The sequence below is a fragment of the Calypte anna genome, chromosome 3, assembly GCF_003957555.1.
Source record: "Calypte anna isolate BGI_N300 chromosome 3, bCalAnn1_v1.p, whole genome shotgun sequence".
NCBI lineage: Eukaryota > Metazoa > Chordata > Aves > Apodiformes > Trochilidae > Calypte > Calypte anna.
This window is the reverse complement of record NC_044246.1, coordinates 59,053,145-59,074,713: the sequence shown is the minus strand read 5'-3', so window position 1 is coordinate 59,074,713 and position 21,569 is coordinate 59,053,145.

Genomic DNA, 21,569 nt, shown 5'->3' with positions numbered 1-21,569 from the left:
TGGTAGTGAAATCATCAAAGCAATAGGATCTAGGCACAGTTTCCATAGGCAGATGGAAATAGCATTTATGAAAAAAGAATATGCATAAATTATTAACACAAGGCTTGAATGAGACTATCATTAATATCACCTCCTGCTAGTCCAAGATACTTCAATTGCACCTGTGAGCTCTGAAGAGTGAAACTCTAATGAACAATTAGGTGAATCACATAGGCTAAACTTACTGATTTGGGGAACTGAAGATTGCTTGAGCACAAGAAATCCATATTGGGTAAAAACAGTCTACAGCTTGTCTTTTGAGAATCATTCAAAGGTTCTAATGGGAACGCCTAGGAGTCCATTCTGTTTGGACCACTCTTCTGAGAACACTGGGTTTAGAAGAAGGTCATATCTAGGAGAAGAGCCCATCTTGATGTTGGTTATTATCTGACAATAACAGATTTACAAACCTAACATAAAGCTAGGTACCAGGCAGTTCCTCTTACTTTGTAGATGCCTGTTTTGATTTATTGCCTCCAAAGCCTGCTACGCTCTTACACACACTCTGAGACCTGATCTGGGAGCTAACTTGTGAATTGCATCCAAAGTCTTCCTCTCCCTGCCCTCCAAAATTAGCCATGGTATCTGTTTCATCCACCTGCTTTCTTCCAAAGAAAACACATGGCCTTAAGGTGTACAGTTGAAACTCCCTCTCCTACATCCTGAGAAGGTGCCCTAGCTGCCAGATCTGCTATATTTCAGAAGATCACATCTACCCACCTCCCTTCTGAGGGAAGTCCATGGAAGAGACAGGAGTGCAGTATCTCAGGGCCTGAAGAACAGACCATGTCCCTGCCTCGTGGTTATATCCATTCTTTGCTTCCTTTTGTGAGTTTTGGACCAAGCCAGTATCCACTAAGTACGTGAGAATCTTTCCATCGGCTTGGACATTAGATTAGGCACCATCTGACTGGAAAAAGTGACATCAGGCTTCTAATAACACAGATATTATGAATAGCTTGGCTTTATGTACTGCTGTTTAAAAGAAAACATTGTGTAGCTTTAACCTCTGTATGCAGGATTTGCTTTTATGAACCACTGGAAAGCAACCACATATGGGGAGAAATGTGACTGCAATTAAAGAGTTCACCACAGTCCTATTATGATAGCACATCTCTCCAGTTCATGAAGCTCCAGGCAGCAGATATCCTAAAAACACTGCCAAGATATGTGGTGCAAAGCCAGGTGAAAGGCATGATTTACATTATTTTTAAAATCTTAGTTAATTGCCCATGTTGGCATTTTGACAAGAAAAAGTCATTAAGAATTCTTTGGGATTTTTTCCTTCTTGTCTCTACTACATGAACTTTGATTTCTGAACAAGGTCAGCTTCAGCTGTCCTGTTAATCTGACTAATATTTTCTCACTTAATCCCCTTCTGCCTTTGTAAAGGAATGGTAAGTGAAATGCATGATCAGCCTGTGAGCAAATCTATTGCATAGTGATACATTTTTCACTAGATTGTATTTGAAAATTTTTTGTATTTTGCAGTCACAGGATAAAGATATCTTTATATATCCCAACACATTATGAATTACTTGCAGATGGGCTCAAAATCCAAAGAGGAACATACCTACTCTAAAGAGTCTATTCTAGTCCCTTGGGATATTCCAATACTGTAACTTAAAGAAAAAATTCACCTGCTCTTTTCTCTCTCTTTCAGGTACCTATGTTCCAGCAGAGTAACTCTAAACCTGCAGATTATATGCACCTGGCAACACATGCTTTGTTGCTTGTTTCATTCCCTTAATTTTAACATTAAAAAGTATTTTTCCCAGGTATGCTATATCATGATGAAGAGCTGCTGATTAGAACTTACCCTGATACACACATGCAGAAAATTAAGAGTTGTCTCCAAAAAGTTAAAACAGGACAGATAAAAGAACTGAGAGATTATAACTGTCCAGGTCATCCACTTGTTTGGACAGCTGGGTCTGCTGCATGGGGTCTGTGTGATGAAGGATTTGCAGCTGAGAGCACCTATGAAGGGCACAGAGAGGCTGGAAAGAATTCCTAGGAGGGATTTTCATTTCCAGAATGAAAGCAGTGGGAAATAATTTCAGAGAAAATATTACAGAAGCCTATCCTCCACTAAATACATGTAGTGCAAGTGAAACTCTCAAGCCCTGGATGAAGATAAAGGCATTGGCAAAGTTAAAGCATCAAGACATAAGAGGGGTTTTGTCAGAAATATATTAGTTTTCTGCAGGCTTCTTGCCATAAGCTTCCCAATGTTGCCTCTACTGGATTGAAATTTACTTCCATAGGACAATCAATTAATGTTACTAATGATGCTATTATGAATCTGACAAAACCAAGCAGCTAAGGTGTGAGTCAGCTGCAGAAAAGGGACCTGGAAAATGTCTGCATTTAGGCAGTAATGAAAAACAGAAGAATGGCATTTTCCATCAGATTTGTGATGAGAGGATGGTGAAAGATGAGTCAGGACACTATTTCCCTAGGTCTCCATCTTTTTCAGGATAGGGACTCCTTAAATCTCCATCTTTAGGTCCCACACTCAGTGTGATTTTTTTATTAGATAAATTGGATTTCAGTAGTAAATGCAGTCTTCTGATCCAAGATTTCAGCGCCAAGCAAACATGACTTCATCTTGTTTAATTTTACAGTGCCTCTGCCAGCTGAAGTCTGTGTCAAAGTTTCCTTGACCTCAGTGACAATAAGCCTGAGGTCTTCACAGATGTAATTAAAACATCTGGAACAGAAGAAGCAGAGCTACATGATGCAGCAGCAACTTCAAGATTCTGCTCTTTTGGCCTCAATTCCCCATCTGATAGCCACTAGCATTTCTAATCCAGAGCGTAGCCTACACTTACAGTTGCCATGGGAGTTCCTGTCACCTGTTAGTTTTATATTAATCCAGATAAATTCAAGTTTCTTCTCCTCCCTCAAAGTTTTCAGGTTTTGCTCTCTGACTCCCAGATCCCTCCAATCAGGCACCCTGATCCAGTGAAACATTCTCCTCTCCTTTTTTACAGGTTGTCCACCCAGTATGAGAATAAACCTTCCTTTTGCCTCCATCCTTTAGGACTCTGGCAGCCACCTAACAAATCCCACTGCTTCCTTCACAAACAAGGCTGGTTCTCAGTCCAACCAGTTCTTCTTCCTGTGGTCCTCCAAAGTTTTTTCTAAGAGATTTCCCTGTCTGTATCAAAGCACTCACAGCAAAATCTGCCTTTCCTTCTTTTGCTACAAACCTGTTACCTTTACATTTTCTAACAAACCTGGTATTAACCAAGTCCCTGGTTATCTAATTATAAAATAACTCTTAGTGTGGGACCTAGCAATGGAGTTTTAAGTCAGCTGGCCAGTTGACTTTATATGTGTTCCCTTTACAGGACTGATAGGCTAGACCTAGCCATGTGCTTGTCTTAGCCTTCCTTAAAAGACTGAATCACTTGTTAAATCTGAGGAAAATGGAATGGATTAAGGCTAAATTAAGGCTAATAAAATAATTATTTTTTTTTATTTTAAGGTGACAAATGCTCATTTATAGAATAGAGAAAGGACATCACCTTCTTAAGTTTTCACATAAAGTTCATAATATCATAAGTTAACATTAATATTTGAAGGAGGGTTGTATAATTTATGTGCAAGTAGCATATAAGTGATTCCTTCTATAACAGTGAAAAAGATCACTATATTTCTAGAAAAAGTTATAACTTTTCTTGTTCTCTTTTGATTAAATATGAGTTGCCACAGGCATCTAAAGCTTTCCATCAATATCATGAAACTTAATTGGCTATTTTTTGTCCTTTTATGAAGTACTCTGAGGCGAGAAAAAAAGCAAGGAAAAAAAAAAAAAAAGAAAAAATATCACTCACTGAATTTTCTGTTCTTCATTTATTCTGCTGGAAAGCATACAGCCCCCCTATTTTTTTTTCCTAAGGGGTCTTTTAGGATGTGATAAATAGTAAATACAGTAAAATCATGTGATTACTTCTTTGAATGTAGGGGCAGAGGAAGGTTTAGGACAGCAATGTCAAACAAAGCCATATTGCTGAGGGTGAGAGCCACAGTTCTGCTCTTCTCTGTGGTCTACCACTAATAGGAGGACCCAAGACTGGAGTGGCTTCACCTTCAAGATGAAGCCCTACCCTATGGCTCTGAGAGGAGCATTGTGTTAGTTCCTCATCACACATCACTTCATCTTCTGCCACCATAACACTTCAACCATTTTGGACAGCAGTGTCACTGTCTATGCAGGTTATCATTTTGCTTGTGGTCAGAGGCCAGGACTGGGCTTTCCAAGTCCAATGTTGCAAATTTACTGGCAGCCACAGCAGTCTCTAAACCATTTCCTTTATTATGGGTGTTCAGGACATATTCCATAGCTTTTCTGTCCCTTCCCTTTAAGTCAATATTTTAAAAATAAACGCTTGGGGAAATTGGGCCTCTGGGATTAGGCATAGAGCAAGGGTCACAGGCTGTGAACTCTGCAAGTGAGAGCAGCAGCTGATATTTCCATGGATACCTGTTGAGCCCTTTTTGCTGATACCTATATAGCTTTAGGTCAGTGCACATCTGTGTGACTATAACCAGAATCGAGCTAAAAGAATGCAAATGCTACTCTGGGTCACAGAGGCAACATTTTAATCTATTGAATAATATGGATACAAACTTGTGTTTTCTAATTTATCTTTTTCTCTCATTTTTTTCTCATCAAATTTGATTACACTCATTTCTGGTCTGCTTGGAAGCACTCAATACATAGAGTGGAACTAGAAGGAAAGTGGTGAGTTTGAATGATGTTCCAGATGGTCCATGAGGTCTGTCAGCTGAAAGGAGACAGAATCTTTTGGGTGCATTCATTAAGAGTCATGATTTATACCTTAAAAAGGAACTGTAGGTTGAATAACAGCAATGGTTTCTTACAGCCTGTTAGACTCTGAATGGAAGCCCACAGCAAAATAAGTGGAGAACTATAAAGTTAGGATCTTTAAAATCAGCCTAAGACAACACATTGCTTTAAATGTCCTATAGGGAACAATCTGGCATTGTTACAGGAAGGGACTAGATGACCATTCCAGCTTCTGTGAGTCTATGACTTGACCAGATTTTAGCTTGTACAATTAGAATAATTGTTTTGTCAGTCACTAGAAACTCCCTTTTGCTGGAGAGATTTTTCTTGGCTAATAGCTTCAGACAAGACCCACTCTCGGTGTGATGGAGTAATTCCAAAGATGAATAGAGTGAATGTGTTCACTTGTGCCATATATAACGCCCATGTAATAACCCATGCCTAATACATCTGCTAAATATATAGGAAGATCTTTGCCTTAAAAAATCATCAAGAAAGGAAAAAAATCAATAAAATTTGGGCAAATACATCTCACATGTTCCTTGGTTATTCCTAGCTTAGAGTGCTGTACAGAGAAATTCTGTGTAAGATACAGTGTGGTTAACTGCAAGTAGTAAAATTCAGAGTCTTTAACTCTAACTGCAATATTTTTTGAACTGAAGTCAAGGCTTCTTTGTGACACCCTGGTTGGTGTCACAGAGATCTATTCCCTGCTATCTAAAAGATTCCAAGAAAAAAAAAAAAAAAAAAGAAACCTGATTTTTAGCTTGTTCAAAAGTACTCACTGATGTTAACAAGTTTCTAAATGGTAAGCTTTAAATGAAAAGTTTAGTGTCAGTTCATTTATGTGTTCATCATGACAAAATTATCACAGAGGCTTTTCATCTAATTCCTCTCTAATTTGTCCCCCTCCCACTTCACTAAAGATTAAGATAGGAAATCAGGTAATTTATATGAGGAACACTAAAAATCACTACCCCCTCCTTACAAAAAAAATCCAATTGAGTAAATTTTCATCTCATCTGAATGAAAAACAGACCTCCAGTGATAGTTTTTTACAGGAAAGAAGTCATACCTTTCCATCACCATACTGTCAAAAAGAAAACTTTTACAGAAGACCTATGCTGTTTGCCTAACTGTGGAAATTAGCATCAGGAGTACTACTTTAATACGTAGCAATGAAAGAAAGTTTTTACTATAGAATGTTTCTGTATATTTCAAGATACAAGCTCTTCTTTGAGATGTTAATTGTTACTCTTTAGTATTGGTAAAGGTAAACTACCTTCAGTAGTTTCAACTAACATTATGCTGTCATAAAAAAGCATGATGTGGCATTAGAATTCTAGAGTGGTATAATCAGATTTTCTCATCTAGTGGTGGGAACTATTCAGCTACTCCTGTTACACCATGGTCTGAATTGTCTAAAGTTCATGAAAAGCATCTGGTGGTCAAGACCAGCCATGAGGGAGTGAGAATAGAAGTGTAAGGAGAGAGGAGAAGGTTATAGCAGTGGGGATGCACACTGTGTCTTTGTCTGCAAAAGGATTTGCATCAATAGATAATACAAAATAGGGGAAAAGTTTGATGATACCAATGTGTAAAAAACAAATTCTTATGTCTGATTAACTGTGAGACAACAAAATGTATAACAAGGGAGAGACAAATCTCTGAAGTAGAGGTTATCTATGGAGGTTATTTACAGAGTTCCCATGATATTTTTGGTTTTTTTGTAGTTAGTTATCTTTGGTGATTCTTAAAAATATGTGTCTAACACCTTGACTGATCAGCAAACTATAATTTTACTACCATCTTTACAATCATAGCCGAGGCATTTTTACTGGATCTTTATTAGAGAAAAACAGTTAGAAACTCAGTTTTAGTTTCATCATGCCAATGTCAAACCTTCTGCTTTGTTTGACAGAGTCAGAATGTCACGTAGGCATCCTGAATATTTCTTATTTGTTTATGTTGTCCATGAATTAAACTATCAATTGTTTGTTGGTGGCTTTAAAATGAATTCAAATGCATCTCAATCTGCTAAGTGGGTTGGTCCTTCCTTCTTCCTGTGCTGAGTTTGCCCTTGTCATAATAGATGTGCTGTAAGACTTCTCTGCCACAGATGTTTACAATATAGTCCGTAAATAATGGACATCCATTGTTTACTGAGAGTGAAAAAAAAAGTTTTTCTAAGTAGATCTACAAGGTTTGCAGAGCTGGCATGAGCCTCCCCACGTACAGAGTCTCCCAGCTTCCAGGAAGAAGCCTGGAGCATCCTCCTCCCCTCTCGTAAAACGTTTCTGCCAGGAACATTTTTTAAATGCCCAACGAAGAAAAACATGCAAAATGAAGCATTTCAAAGAAAGAGGAAAGTAGAAAAGGGGATGAAATTTGGTAATCTGTAGGAAAAGACTTTAATATGACCAGTGATATCTTTTGTTAATGTGTTCGAGGTCTGTAAGAGGTGATTCCCACACGTAGAATTTGTCTCCATAAGATGTAAACATTTATACTAAGTTGAAGTTGTACATTCTGCTATTCTAGCTTTGTACCAAAGTATCAAAGAGATAATTTAGATCCGAAAAATCTACAATATTAAAAACTTGGGCTTCGTCCTCTGCATTTTTAAACTTTCTAGTTCTGGGAAAGAAGCTGATACTCAGGAGCAGCTAGTCTAAGGATGAGCGATGATGATTGTTTCTTGGGTTTGGGTTTTATAGTGTCTTCTCATTATTACTATGCTCAGATGTTTGTGGTATTTTTTATTTATTTGAAATGACAGTTTGAGACATGCTGGTTAGCAGGGAAATTTTTTTTTACCACTCCAACACCTGTTTTCTGATAGCAATTATATCAAGAGGCTATTTTTCCACTGAAAAGAACTAAAGGGATATAGACACGATGATATCAAGCACTGTTATCTAGTTCCTGGCTATGAGAATAAAAGTCACAACTCTGTCTGAGCCACTTACTTTCCTAGTGCTGTAAACAGAATTTAGAGGTGAGGAGACTGCACACACCACATCAAAGCCCATAAGACAGCCAAGTGGAAAGGGATAAAGAGTGGAATTTGTTTGAAGCCCTGTCACTCTTAGGGACTGAGATGCTTTCCTGCTGCTTATGCTGAAAAGGATGCCAGGGTGAACTGGGAAACTACTTTATAACCCTTTCCAAATCTTAGGCACCTGAGTCACCCATCCAATCACAGCCCCCCACCTTGTTCTTTTCTTTGAGGGAACCCATACCTGTGGCTTCTCTTGGATGAGGAGATGTTGTTGGTCCTATTTTTGTGGAATGCTTATGGTTAGAGCACCTTCCTAGGAGGCAAAGACCTGTATGTGTTCAGGTCTCTTGAGGCTGAAAAGAACAGGGTGTCAGCTTCCACATCCTCAGACGATGGTTCATGGCAGGAACAATAATAAGATGAGGTGCCTCCTTATCAAAATTAGACACAGTCAGGCCAAAAGGAAGTTCATAAAGCTGGAGAGGTGTAACAAAATGGAGGAGCATAGCTGTATCTCAGTGAGATCTCATGAAAGAGAGAAATCCTTATATTTATGGATTTTAATCATTGACTTATTAATGTAAAATGCACACATTTCAAAAGGCTTCAGGTGTTGGACAGATGCAAAGATGTTAATTTTATTTGAAATGCCTCAATCTTTTCTTGGATTTGGATTTAGTCTGTTATTAGTTTCATATCCTTCATCAAATGCAAAATGTGAGATGTCTTCTTTCATACTTCAAGAAGCTTATTTCTGAGCTCTGCCTTGATTCTGAACTAATCATACCCAGTTTTAACTTCTTTTAGATATTGTCTGTGTGGTGATATCCCATATACTTCCAATGTGTGATACCCTACTTCTTACCCTATTTCTCAACACTATGAAGTAATAGGATTTGCATGGCAAGAAAGGGCCAAGAAACTTTGTTTTCTTTTTAAAACCATTTGTCAAGGAAGAAGGTACAAACAACAAGAGACCCATCATGACTGGGCCTAATTCTAACATTTCATCAATCTGGTGCCCCACTGCAGAGGGAGCAGAAGCTTACATATCTGAATAATTTCCTAATCTCCTTCTAACACTAGCATAAACAAAATGCTCCTTTTCAGAAGTTAGGGCCCTCCCGTAAGGTTTCATACTCACACAGAAAAGCATGCAGTGCCAATGCCTGACAGACGCATCCTAAAATCACTTTCTTTAATCATGACTTACATATTTATTCCACAAAGTCCAAGAGAGTGGAAGAACCTTCCGTGATTTCCAGAAAGACAGCCAGTATGGGTCAGAGAGAAACTCTAAGGTTACTATTTTCTTCTGTGGCTGCTACGTGCCCATAAAACCCATGTCTTTGTCCTTTCACTGAGAGAAATTTCCATGTCTCAAAGTGAGGAAAGCAGTGTCTGGGTCTGTAGAGACCCGACTGCCAAATGCCATGAAGTATAAAGACTGCATTTTAAGCACAGAACAACTTAAATATAAGCATCTTCTTATTTGTGAAGTATCACAAACCATAAAGAGATTTAAAGTGCCTCTTAAAATTCCTATTGCTACCAACAACATTGTATTAATATCTCATTAGCTGAGGGCAATGAGACACTGGCACAGGTTGCCCAGGGAAGTTGTGGCTGCCCCCCTCCCTGGAAATGTTCAAGGATGGGGCCATGAGCAACCTGATCTAGTGGGAGGTGTCCCTGCCCATGCGTGGGGGGTTGGAACTAGAGGATCTTTAAGGTCTTTTCCAACTCAAGTCATTCTATGATTCTGAGCACAGAAACCAATTAGAAAACTAATTAGTTCAGGCTAGTGCTGAATGCTAGCCTAATATGTTGTCATTTTTTTTTCCCCTGAAGCAAAGGTCTGAAGTCAGGCATGTTCTGCACAAATTAGAGTGCTTGAATGGTCCCAACATGTATCTTGCCACAGGAGTTCCCAAAGGTTTCTTTAAAATAGGGGCATTGCTAACAGCAGGAAAAGGGTAGGCAGCAAAACTTCTGCTAGGTAAGTCCAGGGGAGCAGAGGAGTCTCTTGGCTGTGAGATTGTCCTTTGAAGCACAGAGACAACTGTAGAGACCTTTGATAGGTATTTGACAGAGTGTGTAAGTGGGGAGCTGTAAGGATTTGACACAGCTCTTAGTGGGGGGGGGGGCCTGCAGACTGTTGCTCACCATCCTGCACCCAGAAACAGCCCCCGGAAGTTACAGGTGAAAGAACAACAAATGACTTAAAGGAAGCTGGAACTGTAGCACTAAGGAGCTGGGTAAGATAATTGATTTAACTGAATCAGGACACCATCTGATTACTGGTAACAACTTTTGGACAGAAATGTCGCTTGGCAGACAGGTGATGTTGCAAAACTATGTTAAATTCCACTACATTTAAAAAAATCAGATTTCAGTACGATGTCTCTGTTTTTACAAGTATGTTTGATGCACTAAAAATATTTTGAAATCCTCAGTTAGGTGTATTTTCATGTTTCGTTATGAAGTCAATATATCTAAAGGCATAACTAAATTAAAAATATTAATATTTCATAATATTATGAAATATTAATATTAATCCAACATTATAGTGAAATGTTTCATCATTACTAAAGGCAAATACTGCTACCCAGGCAGTTTCTTTGATTTATCACTAAGGATTTCAGTGACATGGAGAGTACAAATGTGTTGAATGTTCATTCCAGTTCAGGATGAAAACAGATGTCAAACGACCGAGAATTCTTATGGAATAGAACTATCATCACTTATTGGCCTCTAGACTCTAATCTTAGATGCCCCTTAAACAGAGAATATTTTGAAGGACAGTACAAGTGGATCTGCAGGAGAGAATAACAACCTCCATCTCAAAACCAGCTACCCCACTAACAAGCAGTTTCTTGTTGCTTCCTGAAAAGGGCAAGAAGGCCAGAGAAAAGCGACATGAGATCATCATCTTGACACATCCTGAGCAGGCAAGTCAGGTGAGAAACTGGTCCCAAAAGCTACATCTGCCTCCCAAAGTGCTGACTGGGCTGGCACTGAGGCTTGCTCACTACCAACCAGACACCCATGCACTGGGGGACAGCACCCAGGCATCATACACATTTTATGGTCACGTTGGACCTATTGTGTCTCAGCAGATGCAGGGCACTTTTAGAGTTCTAAGCAACTGGTGGCAGGAAATCAGCAACTGCCACCTGCAACAGCATTTTGCTGACTGAACTGCTGCTTACTCTGTCACCTGGCTGCTGATCCAGTCAACAAATCACAGTGATGTCTGGAAGGTGACACTGCTGGCACTGGGATGGCCAGCGATGACAGCCCTGTTAGCCAGTCCCTGCCCTCGTGGTGACCCCACTGACCTGCAGAGAAGAATTTGGAAGTTGAGTCTTGGTTTAACAGCTGGTGTAAAAAGAATTGGTTGCTTAAAACAGTACAGTAATGTCTTCTTAGCATCTAAATTGGAGTATTTGAGTGTGAGAGCTGCAGCTGGTTTAATTGTGTGTGTAATATATTTCCTGCTGACTACCTGGTGAAGAATTGTCCTGTGGTGTTGCTATCGTCAGTGGAAAGTAAAACACTGCCCTGTCACCAGGGACTGCCTGCCAAATGAAGGCAGGAAGCTGAGTGCTCTCTGCTCCCTTGTGGAAGCCCACAGGTGTGAGTAAAGGCTTTACAGATCAGATATTCTCAGAAATTGTCTGTATGCCAGCACACATACACCTTGAATCCTTAATTCTAAACTCAACATTGCTTTGCTTTTTTATTTTTTATCTAAACAGATGGTTTATCTAAGTACATGTTAATTTTCTTTCTCTTTTTCTAAACATTTTAAACTTCTGATTTTGAAGGAACAAAAAACTAGTTTTTTATCTCAGACATACTGCCTGGTTTGCTCCACAGGCAAACTAAAATAACTCCTGAACAGAAGCACAGGACACAGTTGCCCCATGTCTATCAAAATATCCTATCTGTTTCTCCTTCAGCTTGTGTCTGCAGAGCATATTTCATCAAGTCATCTTCATTCTGCTTTTACACAGTGTTTCACACATCTTCCTATCCGAAACAGCTGCAGAGCCCAAGCAAAAGCTTTTATTAGTTTTGGCATTTTATTACTTTTTTCCTCTTTTCTTAGATTGTCAACTAAAAGTGACTCATATCTCCTTGTTTTCTTAGCGATAAACCACAAGATGCTAAGAACTTCTGGGCTGGATGTTTTTTCTGACCTTAATTACAAATTGTTAGACCCTTTCTTCCTGTGACACAGAAACATCCTCTTTCTCAAGAAGCCTTGGCTGCTGTGGTAGAAGTTTCTTAGGAAAACCCGAACAGTGGTGTTCCCCTCTCTGCTTGATGAAGCTGCTCTTAGTCACTGAGGAGGCTTTTTTCTTTCCACAGTGCATATTCAAGGGAAGAGCCCTTTCCAGCCTCTCACCCACAGCATTTCTCATCTTCTGTTCATGGTGTGGAGTTCATGGGGGATATTAAAAACAGTAAATAAAAGCACTTAAAAAACTCAATGTGCAAAGAGGTTGTGAGACTAGAGTTACAGAAAAGAACACATCATGTACTCAAAGGTTGGGAGAAGGGGTCAGGCCTGCAGCCAGCTGGGATTCTCACTGTATCTTGAAAAGAATTGAAAGATCTAGTGTTGATCTGGGTCAATGAAATATGAAGTAAACCAATAACTGTGGTGGAAGGAGAAAGGATGAAAGGTCACCAGAGAAGTGCTTCAGATGATGGTCTGTGGACCTGTTTTGTTCTGTGAGTCCCAGTAATGGTCCATGCAGACACCTTACTGCTGACCTGTGTTGCTCAGAGTGTTGCCACAGTAGGGTGATACTCAGAATATCTCAAGGAGTTTTGCTGGGTGGCTACCCAAGGGCTTTTCCAAAGAAAGATGATTATGTCCTTCAAAGTCTGTGGCAACACTTCTAGGGAGGAACTGAAAGGCATAGAGGGGTCAGTAGCACTGCAAGGTATGTGCCACTGCAAGAAACCTTCTGGACTCCCTGCCCTATGTTTTTACCACTGTTTAAGACTCCATTATTTTTAGTCCCATGGTCCTAACTTGTTTCTCTGCACAGTACTTAAATTCTGGTTTTCAGATGTAAAAACACCCGATGCTGTGCCCCAAACTCCAAAGCAGGTCCAGAAGGTCACATTGAAACAAGAAGTCGTCATCCTCCCCCCACCCCAAAGTCAGAAAAGCTGCTCTGGCTTTTTTAGGTGCTCTCTTATCCCTAACGCAGTGACTTTGCCACTCAAAAGAAATGACACCAACTCGGGACACACCACGTCCCCAGCATTCACTTTGCCCGGTGTGTGTCTGGCTGGCTTCAGGGTGCACATAAGGTGCTGGGGGCACGTGTACCTTACATTGCCAAGAGCTTGGGACCAAGGCTCTGTGTCTCTGCCATCCCCAGTTATGCTCCCTGGCTACACTTGCTGTCTGGATGGGCTCAGAAAAACCACCAATTGCAAGGCACCCTGGTGCTTCTAACCCGGCCAAGGAGGCAAGCCAGGGCACGGAGAAATATCACTGGATCCTGGCCAGCCTTGGAGGATTTTCACTTGACTCGCAGGAATGCAAAATAACACTTGCAAAAACCAGTCAGGGTGCCAGGTCAGGCCTTTTCTATCCCTTTTATATTTATAACTGTAATGTGAACTGTCATGGGGTTCATTTATATATGACTTTAAAAAGGCAGCTTACAGTTTAGCTCTGCCATAATAGTCCATGTTTTCTTAAGATCTTATTCTGAATGTCTATCTCCTCTCCCTTGACATAAGTCAAGCAGCACAATAAGCTAGGCAATTTCTGTGCAGAGCAGCATGCTTTGAGCCCATACAGTAAAGCAATTTGGTCTATTTTATCTGTTGTTACCTTAATAGGAATAATTTTGTTTCTCATTTTTAGAGGCAGGAAAGGAAAGAAAGGGAGAAAAGGCATTGCCTCTGTAATTCACCTCCACTGACAAAGCTAGAAATGCCTTGTTATTCCTTAGAAAAACAAAAACACAGAACAAAACAAGTCTACAAGAATGAAGTAAAAAGACTTTATCATTTTGGCTGGCTAATGTGCTCAGTTGCAGTTTTCAGTAAACACAAATGGAAAAGTTCAGCTGCAAGCTGGACAGCAAGCCTAGAGGTGGTCTGGTTTATGCAGGCTCTTTGAAGCGTGTACTTGAAGACTGAGAAAAGCTGCTGAGGCTGGAAGCCTCTCTGCAAGAGGTTAGTACCCAACCCTGTCCTCACTCTAGAACTGTAATATCACAGGAAGGATCCAAGCATCAGATATTCCACCTTGGTTGCTATAATCATCCTGGTTATAGAGGTATATAAATCCAGTAGATCATGCAAAGGAAGCAGCTCTGCAGACAGAGATTAAGTTATAAACAGAAGGAGGAGAAATATCAGTGAGCTATGAGGCAGCCAGTGGAAGCCAAAAAGACCTCATCAGTCCTCTGGCCGCATACCTCCCGGCATTCTTGTTCCTTGTTCATGGAGCACTGGCACGAGTGTTAGCTGACTCTGCATCTTCAGTCCAATATATTTTTTCAGCACTGACAACTGGCAGTCAGGAATCCGTGGGGATTTTGTTTGATCACTTATACTCTCACTTACTTTTGACATTTGATTTTCCATGCTTGGGTATCTGAATAGTATCAGCTCAGTCATAGCAACTTTTTTCTCTGCTGGATCTCACTTATTCTGGAGAGATTCCTTGGTTGACAAGCAACAGTTTGTCACCCGCAAATCAGCATGATATGATATGATATGATATGATATGATTGATATGACTGATATGATATTCTGATGGGCAGTGACAATTTTTATACAGAAAGAGATAGCATATGCCTCATGTTACATAAATATATCAATTCATAAAGCCATTGACAGCAACAAAATCAAAAGTCAATCTATATTTTGCCCACATTTTGAGTAAAGCAAAGAGCTGGTATTATGTGGAGTCAAAAGGCACCATATTCTCCTTTGCTTATTGCATTCTTTGCAAAGAAGCTAGCCACAGCACCTAGTCATAAATATCAAAAAGTTTGCCTTCTACTAGGTCTTGCCTTCCCAAAAGGGATAAAGAGGAATATGGACCCATGGTCTGCAACCACTGCTGATCAAGTCACTTTTAAGTGAAGGAGAGCAAGGGGAAAAGATAAGCTGATTCATTCTGGATGCTCAAGTTGTAAGCCAGACACTTAAGGTATGGGAGATGCAGAAACATCCAAGTTCATACCCTCTGTGTCAGGCTGAGAACCAGCAGTGCCAGGTCATTAGTGGGTGGAAAACAAGCTGAAAAGCCATGTCAGCCAAGTGCTGGCACAGAGCATCATCCAGCTAATTAATCCTGTTAGATTGGGCTGCACAATGTGTGGAATTTACCAGCTTGAGTCTCTTGAATACACTAAATTTCAACCTAGGATGAACACACCCCGAGTAGACTTCTGTAGCAACCACTATTGGCTCAAGGCTACATTCAAGCTTATAATGTTTGTCTAGACAACATGAATCCATTTTAATTGGAAAATAGTCTGTGTTTTTACAAACAGCATTATTTATCCCAGTTTACCTAGATTATGTTTTTGAATTAGGAATAAAGAAAAAAAACTTACGAATACATCTGGATCTTATAATTTCAGCATATATGTGTTTTTAGTTTTTATGGAATAAATCTGTATGTCTGCTACTCCACACTCATACCACAAGATCTTGAAGCAGAACTTGGCTCTAATTTAGACTGGATCTCTAGGGTATGGATGTGTTGTAACCAGTTCTGCTGACTTCAGAGTCAGCCTTACAATTCATTATTCCTAAAAGCTGCCTCAGAAGTCCAACAATTACTGAGACATCTCGACTTTCTTTACGAGAAAGCTAAAAGGTATTAGACACACCTAGGCAAAGCCCAAAATATGAGAATCCTCAGTTATTAAAAAAATAAGTAAATAAAACTTCAGCATGGTTATTCTTTAAAATCGTGTGTTTTTAAATCACACAGCTTGGTGGGTGTTGGGGGTGTGGTTTCAGTGCTTGGTTTGGCACCGATGCACTCTGTATTTTTTCTTACTCAGCATTAAGCATGTGTTCAGACATGGTAATAAGCCACAAAAGACTCATGGCAGGATTTACAAGCACAGCACAATGATTCCTCTCCTTAATGGTATTCTTCTATGAGCACATCCAAAAAGCAGATGGTATTAACAGGAAACTTATGTAATGATCCATAACAGAGCAAGAAAGTGAAATGCCAGCCCCAGCTTCCTAAAACAGATGAAAGAACAAATGTTCTCAGGTCAGAGCTCACCTCAGAATAACTGCTCATCTCCCCTCTCAGTCTTAGACAAGGTCTGCCAGACTAAATTACATTAGAAAAAGACTCAGTTGCCTGCTGATTTTTGAAGTGTCCCTCTATAGTGAAGTTCATGATTTATTGATTTACAGATGTAGAGTGATCTTGCCATGCTCTCCTACTTCTGGATCCATGTGGGAGAGCAGCTTTGAGGCAAGCTCAAGCCAACAGTGCTAATTTAATGACTAAATTACCTTTTTGAAAGACAAGAGTGCACAAAGGCTTGAGAGGTCTCCCTATGATTTTGGTTTTCTTCTTTACAGTGGCATTTTTGGCCAAGGGCTGATCTGCATAAAATGGTCTTGATTTGCTTTTTTTTTTTTTTTTTTTTTTTTTTTGTGGCTATACTTCTGCCAATAATGAGCCAAAACCAAACACTTTGAGAAAAATGTGAATCTGAATATCCACATTCCAGTCTTTGGTGCAGCTTGGTTCTTCTAACCCCTGGAGTACTTCTGTTTGTTGTTTTACAGAAAAGGCAAAAAGCCACATATAAACTTGCTATTCCCAGAAACCTCTTAAAAACTCCAAATGGCATAAATTTTTATAGCCAATGCAATTAGGAGGTAGGAATCACTGAGTTATCAAAGTTGGAACGGACCTTGTCCTGGTATGGGCCAGGATAGAACTAATTTTCTGTCTTGTAATTTTTCTTTCAACTAAGTCTCTTGTAAGTATCTGTACTTGCTTAAATTAACAGAAAGTTTCTCAGTCAGTGTCTGCTTCTAGGACTCATAATACTCAATGTATATAGCTACTGCTGGAGAATGGTGTGCAGAAACAAGGACACTGCTCAGTTCTGAGGAACATCTTATGCTTCAGAAAGAGGAAAGGAGTAAAGAGGTCACACCTGCAACCCTCCTTTAGGGAGGAGCAGGCAGGATAAATGACCAAAATTGACCAAACAGAGTATTCTATCCCATACACATCATACTCAGTATGAATTTGAGGGATCACGAGGGTCAAGCCCCTTTGGCCTTCACCTTTGTCTTCAGTCTTCCCTTTGGCCATTCTTCACCTGTCCCTGTTTGCTTCAGCATCCTGGGAGGATTCTTTCCATTCCTCTGCCTGTGGTTCTGATCCATGCCATTCTCAATCTGTGTGTTCCTGCCTCCAGCTCCTGACTGCTGCCAACTCCAGGAGTCCAGCCTGGACTTTCCCAGGGCTGCCCTGCAGCCTCGGTAGTGATGTGCTACTGGGGGAAAAGAGGGAGGAACGTGGTATCATTTTTCTGCATATCTGTATATATTTAATATTTTTTTCTTTTTTATCATTACTGTTTCATTAAAGCTGTGTAGTTTAGCTTCCAACCAGTAAGTTTCTCTCCCTTATTCTCTCTCCTTATTCATCAGGGAGGGGAGGGGGATTAATAGAGAGCATCTGCCATTAGGTTAGTTAAACCACAACAGACCTCTAGAGATCATCTAGTCCAACTCTCCCACTAAAGCAGGATCACCCACAGCACATTACAGGCTTTTTTTTAATATCTCCAGAGAAGGGGGCTCCACAACCTCACTAGGCAGCCTGTTCCAGTGCCTTGTCACCCTCATAGCAAAACAGGTTTTTTCTTATGAAAAAGTCTTCCTATGTTCTAGCTTGTGCCCATTGCCCCCTGTGCTGTCACTGGGAACTACTGATGAGAGAGAGATCAGCTCCACCTTCCTTGCACCCACCCTTTAGATACTTGTAGGCATTAACAAGGTCTCCCCTCAGCCCTCTCTTCTCCAGGACAGAGTCCCAGCTGTCTCAACTTTTCTTCATAATAGAGATTGCTCTACTACAGTCTCCCTGGTAGCTCCCTGCATCTCTTGAACTGGGAAGCCCAGAACTGGATGCAGGATTACAGATGTGGCCTCACCAGGGCAGAGTAGAGGGGGAGAAAGCCCTCCCTCGGGCTCCTGGCCATGCTCCTCATTATGTGAGCCAGGATTCTCTTGGCCTTCCTGGCAGCAAGGGCACACTGCTGGATCATGGATAATTTATCTGGGTGCCCAGATGCTTCTCCTCTAAATTGCTTTCCAGCAGGTCCACCCCTTTCCTACAGTGGTGCGTGGGGTTCTTCTTCCCCAGGTGAAGGACCCTACACTTGCTCTTACTGAATCTTACCAGGTTCTTCTCTGCCCAGATCTCCAGCCTGTCCAGGTCACACTGGATGGCAACACAGCCCTCGGGAGTGTCAGCCACCTCTCCCAGCTTTGTATCATCAGTGAACTTGCTGAGGATAGACTCTGTCCCCTCATCCAGGCCATTAATGAACATGATGAACAAGATTGCACCAAATACGCCTGGGGGACTCTGCTGTTTACAGGCTTCCAACCCGACCCTGCTCCATTGATCACCATAGTTTTGTCACACAGCCAGGTCTCAATCCACCTCACTGTCCACTCATCTAGCCTACACTTGCTGAGTTTCCTAATGAGGATGTTGTGGGAGACAGTATTAAAAAGCCTTGCTGAAGTCAAGTTAGATGACACTCGTTGCTCTCCCCTCATTTAACCAGACAGTAATGACATCAGAGAAGGCAATCAGATTGGTCAAGCATGATTCCCTTTGGGTGAATTCATGCTGACTCCTCCCAGTGACATTCTTTGCAATCACATGTTTTGTGATGACGTCCAGAAAGATTTTTTCCATCACCTTACCAGGGACAGAGGTGACACTAACCAGCCTTTAGTTCCCTGTGTCCTCTTTCTCACCCTTTTTGAAGACTGGAATGACATTAGCCTTCTTGAAGTCCTCGGGCATGTCTCCTGTTCTCTATGACCTCTCAAAGATGATGGACAGTGGCCTAGCCATAACATCTGCCAGCTCTCTCAGAACTTAAGGATGCAACCCATCAGGGCTCATGGATTTATGGACATCCAGTCTGGCCAAGTGGCCTCTAAGTTGATCCTCCTCTACCAAAGCAAAATCTTCCTCTCTCCAGACCTTTTCTCTTACCTCCAGGGTCCAGGATACAAGAGGGCAAGCTTTTGCAGTGAAGTCTGAAGCAAAGAAGATATTCAATAACTCTGCCTTGCCTGTGTCTTTGGACACTCAGGCACCCGCCTCGTTCGTCAGTGGGCCTACATTTCCTCTATCCTTCCTTTTTTTATTGATGTACTGGAATAAACCCTTCTTGTTGTCCTTGATAATCCTTGCCAACTTTAATTCCAGGTGAGCCTTAGCTTTTCTTGTTGCACCCCTGCATTCTCTGACTCTGTTCCTGAATTATGCAGGAATCTCTCCTGCATTACTCCAGCATTAAGCTAGTCTCCTCCTGTCAGTTTCATGCAGTAGAAAATTGAATCAGTACAGTGGTGAATCAGGCCCAGTGGTTTGGTTCCTATACAAGTATGAATTACTTGGGAGTTACTGTGCAAGTTCCTGCTGTGTTTATGAGGGAAAATATTTTCCATGCACTGTTCAACATGATACCCTTGCACCAAGCAAAAGGCTATTTCTTCCAGTAGACACAACCTCTGAAATACTAAGCATCTTGACAAGCAGGGAGGTCTGGGTAAAACTAGTGCCATTTCCTTGTTTGATTTTTTTTTTCTTAGTCATGCACATCTTCACACACATAAAATAAATGTCAGTGTTGTACTAGAGAAGTAAGATGGAAAAAACTGCATTTTTATCTAGGCAATTCAAATAAGATACCTATAAATAGGAAAATACAGGAAAATGCTGCTGTTGCAGAATGTTCCCTCTCTTAGCTTTCTCAGACGTATCTCCTGAATAGTTTCCAGTACGTTCCCCTTCCTTGCCTGCCTGCCATTTGCCAACTGTTCTGACCCTTCCCTTCTCTCATTTCTTTCCTTCCTCTGCCCTTCTACTTTCCTCTTTGGGATCACGTCTCTGTGGCTCTGATTGTGCTTCACTCTTTCCATTGCAATCTCTCCCATCAAGCCAAATGCAAATCCCTTTATCTCTGCCACCCTGCTTTGTCCTGGCCTGGCCTCTCTTCACCTTGCCATCAGCGCAGGCTTCTCTCAAGCCTTACATTATTCACCTCATGTCCCCTTAACACTTTCAGATGACCTTTAAGGATCCCTTTTAATCCAAACTACGCTAAGATTCTGTGATTCTATCATTTCATGCTTATTGCCCTCTTATATTGTTTCTTGAAAACCAGTTTCATGTCTACCATAATCTGGCACTGTTGAACTCAACATGATCTGTTCCTTTCAGCTGCTGGCTATGCTAGACACCTAAACCTACCTGACAGTCCATCTGCTGCTCTTTTATTTCATACTCCTCAGTGTCAAATCTGCTTCTTCTCTTTCATTTCTTCTCTCCCCAGTTTTACCTCCTCTCCCTCCTCTTTGACTCCTTCTATTCCTGTCTCAATATTTCCGTCACCCACTGACTACCTTGGTCCATCCTGTTTGACTTTCATTTGCTTGGAAATCAAAACTTTTATTTACTTCATGCTACCCTTTACATTAGATAGTTAGCACTACAAAGTTGCCTTTAAAAAAATCACAAGAAATTGTTCTCCAGATTTCCACGTTTTTTCTTCTTTTCTTTTTCTTTTTTTCCCTTTCTCTTTCTCTTTTTCTTTTTGCTTTTGCTTTTTGCTTTTTCTTCTTTTTCTTTTGCTTTTGCTTTCCCTTTTGCTTTTTGATTTTGCTTTTTCCTTTCCCTTCCTTTCTTTTTTTTTTTTCCCTTCAGAATACTTGCAGTGGCTAAGCTTCTGACATGCTGAGGCAATTATCCAAGACATGTTGGCCAGTACTGTGTTACTATGCATATTATTCTGGATGTTTCCATCTTCTCCCTCTCAATTTTCAGCTACATTATACCTTTTGTAAAACACATGATCCTCTTCTTTCCCCTCCCCCTCCCGTTATTTTAATGTCTTATACTGAGGAACCACAATCTTTTTCTTGGGTTTCCAAACTCCATGGCAATGAAAATGGCAAAAAATATAATTTGAAAAATTGATAGCACGTTTTCAAACAAATAAAGTGTAAAAGACAAAAAAACCCCAAACAACTGGATAATTCTTTGCAAATATTCAGAAACATGTTTCTTCACTGTTTAGAAAAATACATATGAAGGGAAGAAGGTATAATTTCCTGCTTACATGAAAAAGCACTTTTGAAGGATGCTAGTGTATTATGTTTTGGCAACTTACCAGTGATTTAACTGTTTCTACAGTACCTGTACAGCCTCCTTCAAAACCAAAAACGAGATGAGTTTTAACAGGTCCTTTGCTCAGCTCGAGGGTGGTAGCCAGCACTCCAGGAGAATTCCTGCATCACAGATGGAGCCTGATCTCATTCCACAGTAAGGACTTCTTCAAGCAGAGTGTGCATAGCAGATTAGGCAGGTGGTTTTAAGTGGAACAGCCAGGGTACTAGGAGTTATTTAATTATCATAGT